General features: G+C 47.0%; 1 protein-coding gene across 1 annotated transcript in view; it reads right to left on the reverse strand.

Annotated features, from left to right (window-relative positions):
• Positions 1-9,867, reverse strand: part of CD59 (CD59 molecule (CD59 blood group)) — a 28,485-nt gene extending 18,618 nt beyond the window's left edge. Inside the window, exon 1 of the mRNA XM_015101109.3 lies at positions 9,829-9,867. The gene's annotated coding sequence lies outside the window, so the exon portion shown is untranslated. The remainder of the gene's footprint in view (positions 1-9,828) is intronic.
• Between the last annotated feature and the right edge of the window lie 706 nt (positions 9,868-10,573).

Below are 10,573 nucleotides of genomic sequence, written 5' to 3' on the forward strand. Positions count from 1 at the left end.
CTCTATACAGTCAGTATAAACAAGACCGGGAGCTGACTGTGGCTTAGATCATGAACTCCTTATTGCCAAATTCAGACTTAAATTGAATAAAATAGGGAAAACCACCAGACCGTTCTCAGTTCAGTTCAGTCGCTCAGTCGTGTCCGACTCTTTGCGACCCCATGAATCGCAGCACACCAGGCCTCCCTGTTCATCACCATCTCCCGGAGTTCACTCAGACTCACAGCCATCGAGTCCATGATGCCAGCCAGCCATCTCATCCTCTGTCGTCCCCTTCTCCTGCTGCCCTCAATCCCTCCCAGCATCAGAGTCTCTTCCAGTGAGTCAACTCTTCTCATGAGGTGGCCATAGTACTGGAGTTTCAGCTTTAGCTTCATTCCTTCCAAAGAAATCCCAGGGCTGATCTCCTTCAGAATGGACTGGTTGGATCTCCTTGCAGTCCAAGGGACTCTCAAGAGTCTTCTCCAACACCACAGTTCGAAAGCATCAATTCTTCGGCGCTCAGCCTTCTTCAGAGCCCAACTCTCACATCCATACATGACCACGGGAAAAACCATAGCCTTGACTAGACGGACCTTAGTCGGCAAAGTGATGTCTCTGCTTTTGAATATACTATCTAGGTTGGTTATAACTTTTCTTCCAAGGAGTAAGCATCTTTTAATTTCATGGCTGCAATCACCATCTGCAGTGATTCTGGTATGACCTAAATCAAATCCCTTACAATTATACAGTGGAAGTGAGAAACAGATTCAAGGGATTCGATCTGATACAGAGAGTGCCTGAAGAACTATGGAAGGAGGTTCATGACATTTCCAAGGCACTGTTCAAAGATCAAGGAATGGGTGGTGGCCCAAATCCTGGAAATCTCTGCCCCATCCCCAAAATGGTTGGAATAATCCTCCCACTCATTAGCATATGAAATTACCCAGCCTGTAAAAACTAACCACCCCAAATTTCGGAGCACACTCGCCCTCTGCGACAGCCCACACTCTGTGTCTGCGGCGTGTGCTTCTCTCAGAATCTGAATAAATCTACTTCTTACCTATCACTTTGTCTCTCACTGAATTCTTTCTGCAATGAGACATCAAGAACCTGAGCTTAATTAGGTCCTAAAACCACGTACCATGGGTTTTGGCTGGGTTTGAGTGCCAAGCCACATGGGTTCGAGTCCCAACCAAGGTTTTGGCTGGGTTTGAGTCCCAGCACATGAGTTCATGTCCCAATCTGTGGTAAATGGATTCACAACCACTCCCAGACTTCCTGCCCTAAGTCAGACAGGCATGTCCACACCTCCTGGCCGGACTATGGGCCTCTCCAGGGAGCTTCCCTCTTGTTCCCTGAAACTGAGAGATGGGAGGCACCCTAACAGATCAGGGTCTCTATACCCTAACAAATCAGGAAGAGGTCCCAGCCCCTCTGGCTGGCACCCAACGCCCCTGCAATGCTTTCTGCCTGGAGCCAGATGAGTCAAGTGAACAAATGATAGTGTTCCCCTATCCCTGGACCCTAGTCAGTGACCCAGGCCCAGCACACCCCAGCTCCCAGCCTGGTTCCTTACAAGCAAGGGTGTTTTGGTAGAAAGGATAACTTAACACGCTCACAGAAGCCCAGGGCTGGGAACAAGTGCTGCAAGAGAACAGGAGAGAAAGGCATCCATCAGAGGTTCCCAAAGAGGGAGACAGAGAGTGTCAGACTCTTCCTAAAAGTTCTGAAATAGCTGCTTCCTCGGGCAGCCCCACCAGAGGAGGAGGGAGGTGGTCACAACCTCTAGGAGACTTTCTTCCAAATGGTCCTTGGCATGAACAGCATCATTAAAACAAATAAACAGGACGTGGTGCAGAGAACCCATCCTTGATGAAAGGGTTACTAAGAAAGGCTTATCTCTTAACAAAGCAGCAGAAACTGCACAGTGAACTGGTTCAGGGACAGGCTTTCTCATTGACTGGTGAACAAAGCCTTGGGTATTTCTGGCTCTGCCACTTTTTGCTGTGTGTTACTCAACCTCTGGGCCTCCCCTCTGTATCCAGGACACACAGGGATAAGCACACACACTGCACAGCACGGTGCCTGGCCCAACCCCTCAAAAAGCAGCAGCCACCATGAGTCATGGGAAGTCATGAGGTCCCCAGAAGAAGAAGCTGGGCAGGGAGGGGGCACTGGGCCGAGAAGGGTGGAGAGGGTATACAGAAGGTAGCATCAGGTCCGAAAGCTGGACAAATACTCTGGGCTTGGATGAGCAGAGGAGATCGCAGGCCCCAAGCCTAAGGCAGCCCGCAGCCATATGGGTTGGATGGGGAGTGTCAAGATTGAGCTTTAAGTCCACAGGACTGGCTGGGAGCCACAGTGGATGTTTCCATGATGGTTGCAAGAAGGCAAAGACAGCAGAGAAAGGAAGTGGTCAGTGTGCAGATGCCAAGGTTGTAGTATTTGAATCAGAAGTCCAGGTCTTCATTGTTGCTGTTTATTAGCTAAGCAATAAACTGTCTGTCTTTTTTGCGACCCAGGCATCTCTGTCCATGGGATTTCCCAGGCAAGAATACTGGAGTGGGCTGCCATTTCCTTCTGGGGATTGAACCTGCATCTCCTGCACTGCAGGTGGATTCTTTACCACCGAGCCACCAGAAAAGACAAAATAGCTGACTGTCTTAAAGCTATTTTATAAATGCCTCTAAAATGCTGACAGTAGTTAACACTAAGCAGGATTATTTATGATTTCTTATCTCTCTTCCTGACTCTTTACTCTTTGCCATACTTTCCCAAATATTCTATAAAGAGACAAGCATTGGTTTTGTAATCAGAAATAGGAAAAAAAAAAAAAGAAATAGGAAAATCCACACATTACAAAAATTTCCCTTTTAGTAGTCATCAATCACCTCAGTTCAGTTCAGTCGCGTCCAACTCTTCGCGACCCCATGAATCGCAGCACGCCAGGCCTCCCTGTCCATCACCATCTCCCGGAGTTCACTCAGACTCATGGCCATCGAGTCCATGATGCCATCCAGCCATCTCATCCTCTGTCGTCCCCTTCTCCTCCTGCCCCCAATCCCTCCCAGCATCAGAGTCTTTTCCAATGAGTCAACTCTTAGCATGACTGGCCAAAGTACTGGAGTTTCAGCTTTAGCTTCATTCCTTCCAAAGAAATCCCAGGGCTGATCTCCTTCAGAATGGACTGGTTGGATCTCCTTGCAGTCCAAGGGACTCTCAAGAGTCTTCTCCAACACCACAGTTCAAACGCATCAATTCTTCAGCCTTCAGCCTTCTTCACAGTCCAACTCTCACATCCATACATGACCACAGGAAAAACCATTGCCTTGACTAGACGGACCTTAGTCGGCAAAGTAATGTCTCTGCTTTTGAATATACTATCTAGGTTGGTTATAACTTTTCTTCCAAGGAGTAAGTGTCTTTTAATTTCATGGCTGCAGTCACCATCTGCAGTGATTTTGGAGCCCAAAAAAATAAAGTCTGACACTGTTTCTAATCACTTATCTTCTGGCAAATCTGTTTCAGCATTAAGAAAGAAAACTGAACCTCAAGGCTTACAACTCTTCCCCCTAGTATAAAACATCCTCCATTTTCAATTTAAAAATGATGCCCACAAGGGCGGATCACATGGTAGGTGAACCAACAGAGCTACCGTGACTTTTCCAACCCCCTCACCAAACACTTAGATGCAAGAAGCATGCAGAAGACCTCATCAGGCTTTCCTCAACATTTTAGGATTAATTTAAGCAAATGGATTTAATTATTAGAAACAGCCTAAAGTCATTCTGAAAAGGGTCCACAGGATATGATGGGTGAGCTTCCTGGAAGACACCATTTTGCAGTGGTAGAACACGCTTGGTGCCGATCTTAGGAAATGTGGAGATTTTTCTGGGTGGCTCCGAAGTTGACTCTAAAAGGGAATTGCTTCATAATAAATTATGGTCCAATTCCATGGTGGGGAACTATACAGCCATGAAAAGTAACAGCCGTGAAAGGCTATAAGAAAAAAAAAGCCAGTTTAGCTATAATTTTATTACTTTTTCTTTAAAAGACACATACATACATACACACACCTTTCAAAAAAAAAGCTTCGGACATCAACTTTTCCAAACATTTTGGGGCACGTGATGAACAGCATGGCAGAATTATGAGCAGCTTATTTATACTTAAATATGTGTTCTTAACAATGAATATTTTTCAGAAAGAGCTCTCAAAAGAGAATATTTTAATGTACTTCTGTGTCATTTGGAACTTGCAGCTTAAATTTTTATTTTTCTAATACTCTACCTGATTATTAAAAATACATAACAGCTTTCCAAATTTGCTACATTGAGGTAAAAAGTATTTCCTGTATATATGGTCTCCTAGGTCTAAAAGGGAGATCAGCCCTGGGATTTCTTTGGAAGGAATGATGCTAAAGCTGAAACTCCAGTACTTTGGCCACCTCATGCAAAGAGTTGACTCATTGGAAAAGACTCTGATGCTGGGAGGGATTGGGGGCAAGAGGAGAAGGGGACGACAGAGGATGAGATGACTGGATGGCATCACTGACTTGATGGATGCGAGTCTGAGTGAACTCCAGGAGTTGGTGATGGACAGGGAGGCCTGGCGTGCTGTGATTCATGGGGTAGCAAAGAGTCAGACACGACTGAGCTGAACTGAACGGAAGGTCTAAAAATAGTTATTTTAGTCACACCCTATATTTGGGGGGAAAAAAATGAGGCTTTCAGGATTTTCTAGTAGTCCTGAAAGAGAGACCCATATTCTAATCCCACTTTGCTGTCAATTTTTATAACCTTAAAGCAGTAAACTCCTTTACTTCAGTTTCTAATTCGTAGAGTGATAATAATGCTTTTATAGAATAATGAAATCTAAGACTTGAGGGTTTTAAAGCTCAGTATGGGCTAAAATGTTATATGGCACTTAAAGGAACAAACAAATCAATGCACACACAGTCCTGGGGTCTGTCCTGGGCTCAGACCTACCCTGGAAATAATATTTTTATGATTAGGTGCCAGATTTCTGAATTTCTTCCAGTTTATCAGGACATCAAAATAAACAGCTGTAAAAGCCAGGAGAAACGGGTGGGAGAAATCCAGGCTGTTCTGTTTGGAAAAGTATGGTCAGAGACAGTAACTATCTTCAAATATGGTAAGGGCCACCAAGGAAGAGAGGGGCAGGTTATTCCATGTAATTTCCAAAGACAGCGTTAGAACCAATTAGAGAGGCATTTTGGGCTTCCTAAGAAACTGCTTGCTATCACCCCACTTCCTCCTCCCTCCCTGCCACGTGCCAGGCACTCAACAAAGTGTCAGCACAGATGGAAATCAATTTCTTTGGTCAAATAAGAAAAACTCCCCGTCACTTATAAATGTTCACATAAAAAGAACACAGATCAGAGATGTTGCAGAAAAGATGGCAGCAGAAAGCAGCAAAGGGTTAAAACTAGAGCTTCTCATTCTACAATAAAAACCAACCCAATCATGATTTATTCATTTCCATCCACCTGAGATGTCAAGGGAAGCTAACAGTAGCAAGGCGATTTACAAATACAGGCATCCCTAACCGAGTTCCTGAAGATGTTTTGGGTAGCCAGTTTACGGACAGTGCAAGCCTATATTCCATTATTTTACAGAGGAAAACAGACACGCTGCTGTCCATCCAAAAACCCCAGCTAGCACCCTCAAATATTTATCCACCTATTTAAACAATCCAAATAAATTTGAACATAAAACATTTGACATGCCAATGACCCAACAAATGTAAGGAATTCATTGTGAGTATATTTACTCTACACAGTAAGTTCTGTCCTGACACTTACCCCCAGTCATGTACAGTGACCATTTACGAGCCCATGTAAGCTGAGCAGCTAGACACTGGGGTACAGTGATTGGTAAACCAGGTAAAGCCCCACTCTCAAGAACCTTACAGTCTAGCGGAGGTGGATACGAACTAATGCTACAGACTAGGTAGCAAATAAAATAGGGTACCAAGTCCTGGTTCCCTAGCTTCAGTGGGCGTCAGACTCATCTGGAGGGCTGTTAAAACACAGATTGCTGGGCCCTGCCCCTAGAAGTTCTGATTCTGGAGGTCTCAGGGGGTGCCCAGGAATTAGCATTTCTAATCAGAGACTACACAGACAACTCAAGATTCAAAGAGTGAGAAGGACTTTGCCTACCCATGGGGATTTTGAGGGCAGAGGTCACAGCTGAGGCATACAGGTGACCTCCAGAAGTGAAGAATGGTCCTCAGGCGACTCTCAGCCAGGAAATGGCACCTCAGTCCTCCAATCACAAGGACTGTGCCACGCCAACAGCTTGAATGATCAAGGGGACAGGTTCTCTCACACAGTGCCCTCAGAAAGGAACCCAGCCCTGCTGACACCTTGATTTGAACCCAGGGAGGCCCAGGTCAGACTTCTGATGGATGGAACTGTAAGACTAATACATTTGCGTTGTGTTAAGCCACTAAATTTGTGGCAGTTTGTTTCTACAGTAATAGAAAATGAATACACCAACCTCAGAACTGGTACGTGGCAGAACAGTGTTTAAACCCAGGCCTGACTTCTTACCCATACTTAAACTCTCTGGTGGGGAAACTTCTCGTGAATTCAGCTTCTGAATTAAACTGGCTGAACAGAGGCCACCAGAGAAGAGACTACACATGGGCAATGTTGCCACAAGATTCACAGATGCCCAGGGGCACACTTAGTGTTCCTAGGAGCCTGGAGCCTTAGAGGCTGATGATCTTTAAGGCTAAACGTATTTTCAAACACCAAACCCAATGTTCCTATTTTATGGAAATTAATGGAGGCCCTGGGAGATGAAAGTACCTGTCCCAAGGCAACAGGTTAGTTGCAAAGCCACACTGGGTAGATCTTGCTTCTGTTTACCAGGGGCCAGTGGTGACATAGTGGTAAAGAGTCCACTTGGCCAATGCGGGCGACGCAAGAGATGTGGGTTCAATCCCTGGGGTGGGAAGGTCCCCTGAAGCAGAAAATGGCAAACCGGTCCAGGGCTCTGGGCTGGAAAAGTCCATGGTCAGAGGAGCCTGGTGGCTTGAAGTCTATGAGGAAGTCAAGAGTCAGACACAACTGAACAGAGCACAGCAGCTCACAAGTAGCTCAAAGTAACACTGCCTGGAGGCTCTCAGTATTGGGGACTCGGGGCTTTACCTCTTTATCACCTTGGACACGTACAGCCAGGCAAGTTGAGTCACCTACACAGAGATCACTCAGCCAGAAAAGTGATTACATCAGGAAGTCTAGACAGACAGAAAGCCACCATCACAATGAACAGCCCCTCCCAGCTACTCTTGAGCTCCCAGTGCCAGAGATAATCATCTCAGAACTCTCCAAATCCACAAATTTGCTGCTTCCTCAAAAGGAAGGGCCAGTCCTGGGATTTCTTCCAGGAACTCTAGTCTCTAGTTCTTCAAAGAGGGCCCTCATTTAAAGAGCCCTGCCTTTTGAGGTAGTACATGTAAGAGCCAGCTATGAAGATATTTCACAAAAAATACGGGACATAAGTAATAACACATCCTGTTTTGGAAAGCCTCAAGCATCTCTGGGCTAGGTTTTGTTTAAGGCAGTCTGGTTGGCCCAGAATTTTTAATGCATTTCTTTCCAAGAACTTGTACCTGCAGCTCTCAAAGCTGAATTCCACTAGACACCTGCTTGCCTCACTCTAATATCCATTTTTATTTGGAATTTTATCTTACAAGCTACTCAGCATAGTGGAGTGTTTTCCTTACAGTTCCCTGTTTGAAAATACAGAAGCCACAGTTTCATACATTTGGTCCACAGTCAGGCAATTCCTTTGATCAACATTCTGAACTGTGTGTGCCTTCCCTGGAGAACTGGGAATAAGCTACCCTCAGCGAGGAACATGGGGATATGAACTATTAACAACCACATTTGTTTTCCACTTATCAGGTGCCACAAATTATCTCATTTAGTTCTTACAACACCCTGGTGGCGCTACTGGTAAAGAATCCACCTGCCAATGCAGGAGACCTAAGAGACTCGGGGTCGAGCCTTGGGTCAGAAGATCCCCTGGAGTAGGAAATGGCAACCCACTCCTGTATTCTTGCCTGGAGAATCCCATGGACAGAGGAGCCTGGTGGGCTACAGTCCACAGGGTCGCAAAGAGTCAGACACAACCGAAGAGACTTAGCATACACTCATTTTTCCCATAAGAAAATGAGTTTAAATAGCATGCTCACCATTACCTAGCCAGCAAAAAAGCAGAGTCGAGATTCAAACCCTGGTCTGTGGCCATGTCCAGGCCCTTGATCACTATGCCACGACACATGAACTTCATCATTTCTCTGCAAGCAAACCAAGTGTCAAATTCTAGGTATTCTAGGTGGATTCCAAAGCCACCATGGCCCACAGATGAAACTAGATAAGGTAGAGCGAAGAGGTAGGGAAGAGCTGTTTCTCTAAAAAAAAAAAAAAAAAAAAGGAAGAGCTGTTTCTCTGATCTGTGATTCTCACAATTAAACAAAGTAATCTTTGGATTATCTCACCTGTATTTGAGGTCTCCTCCTTTTTGAGAAATGTCTGTCAATCACAAGCTACTCTGATATGGTGTGGGCTACATCTCTAGCTTTGTAAAATTTATGGGCTGATCTGTTTAGAATGAAACAGTTAATGCAGGCTTCCCTGGTGGTCGATAAAGAACGTCCCTTTCAGTCCATAAAGAATTCCCCTGCAATGCGTGTGACCTGGGTTCGATCCCTGGGTTGGGAAGATCCCCTGGAGGAGGGCATAGCAACCCACTCCAGTATTCTTGCTTGGAGAATCCCCATGGACAAAGGAGCCTGGAGGGCTGCAGTCCACGGGGTCACAGTCGGACATGACTGAGGAACTAAACACAGCACAGAGTTCTTGCAGTTGAGAGCGGTAGGCAGGTCTCCGCTGGGGCCCCCTGGTATCTTTTAAAAGTCGGCCAAGAAGAGGATTTTTAAAAGAATCAGCTGGCCACAGCAAGAGGCACTTTTAAAGTGGACATAAGGCATTACAGGAAGGAAAAAGAAGGCAAGCACTGGTCAAAAGCAAAACGGGAGGAAGCCTCCTGCACCAGTTTTCACAAGGTGGCAACGGGCCACACTGCATTTTCAAATAAGTCACCCAGCTACTGCCAAAGTGAGTCACCAAGCCCATCTCTTTTTCGTGTGGGAAGCGGGCTAAAGGGGAGAACTCACAAGCGTCAGAGGAGAAATAGAACGTTACTTGGTACCCTTCCAGGATCCATGGAGAAAATCACTACTTAACGTCTCCTTAAAAGTCAGCCGTCAGACTCCAAGAAGGGTGCGGCCCAGGCCGGCCCAAGAAAACCAACATCGTACTTGAAATGTCTAAGTTACGACCCCACCTTGCTTTTTAAAATTTCAAAATTTAGACTTCCAGGGTAAGAGAAGAATGTCGACACTCAGGGATGGGGTTATAACCTCCTTTCAAGGTGCGATCTGTTTTCCCTAAATTGCAAGAGCTCCTTTTCAGAATCGAGGTTCGGAAGGTATTCCCGGGGACTGGGGGCTGGGCGGGGGGGGGGTGGAGGGGGGGGGAGGGAGGGTGGGGGGGTGGCGGGGGGTGGCGGGGGCGCGCGGAACGGGGAATGCGTCAGCTCCCTTCTCGCTGTATACAAAAGACGCCGGAAGGGCGGGCGAAGAAGGAAGGGCGCCGAAGCTCGCCGTCCCCCAGCGCGGAGGTCGGCGCAGGGTAAGCGCGCCAGCTCGGACCCTCCAAACCCCTCAGTCCCGCGGCCCAGCTGCTAGAGCAGCGGGTCAAGCGTCTCAGCGCCGGGCTCGGAGCGCGGCTCCCCGACCCTCCAACCTTACCTAAACGCCACACGCCTCCGCTTCAGCGCCGCAGAACCTGCGACAACAGCCCAGCCCCTCTTTATCGCCTGGGCTGGGAGGGAGGCGAGCCCCGCCCCCGCCCGCCGGCCCCGCCCCCTCCCCTCCGAGCCCCGCCCGCCGCCGAGCTCTGCGCGCCGCAGTGGCCAATCCAAGGTCACACGGCTGCGGGCAAGCAAGGGGTCTAGGCCACGGTGCAGAAAAAGACTCGTGACTAGGATTAGGTGAAGTTCTTTATGTTAAAAAGCTGAAAACGTAAAGTTTATGATGCCCTTCCTCCTTTGGATTTGTTATTAAAAAAAAAAATTCCAGGACTTAGGAATTTTGTTTACAAAAAAATATAAAAATGTTTTTCAAAATGTTTGCGTGCCCATGCCAAACTCCCATTGGCCAGGCTTCTCTCGGCTCTCGGGCTCTGGTAACCCACAAAGACCCTTCAGCCATAGCCACATCTGGTGCCTTGTGTCTTGTTTGGAAGCGAGATGAAATTTTTGTGGATTTTTTTTTGCGGGGGCGGGGGGGGGGGGTTGGGGGTGGAGCTGCGCAGGGCGTGGTCCACCACGCAGCTTGTGGAATCTTAGTTACGCGACAAGAGATGGAACTGGACTCTTGGCAGTGAGAGGCATGGAGTCCTAACCACTGGCTCGCAGGGGTATTCCCTTTTGTGATCTTAAAAGCGTATATTAGCCAGTCTGGGGCCAGTATCACCATTTAGAATGTTACTTTT

The sequence above is a fragment of the Ovis aries genome, chromosome 15 (genome assembly GCF_016772045.2).
Source record: "Ovis aries strain OAR_USU_Benz2616 breed Rambouillet chromosome 15, ARS-UI_Ramb_v3.0, whole genome shotgun sequence".
NCBI lineage: Eukaryota > Metazoa > Chordata > Mammalia > Artiodactyla > Bovidae > Ovis > Ovis aries.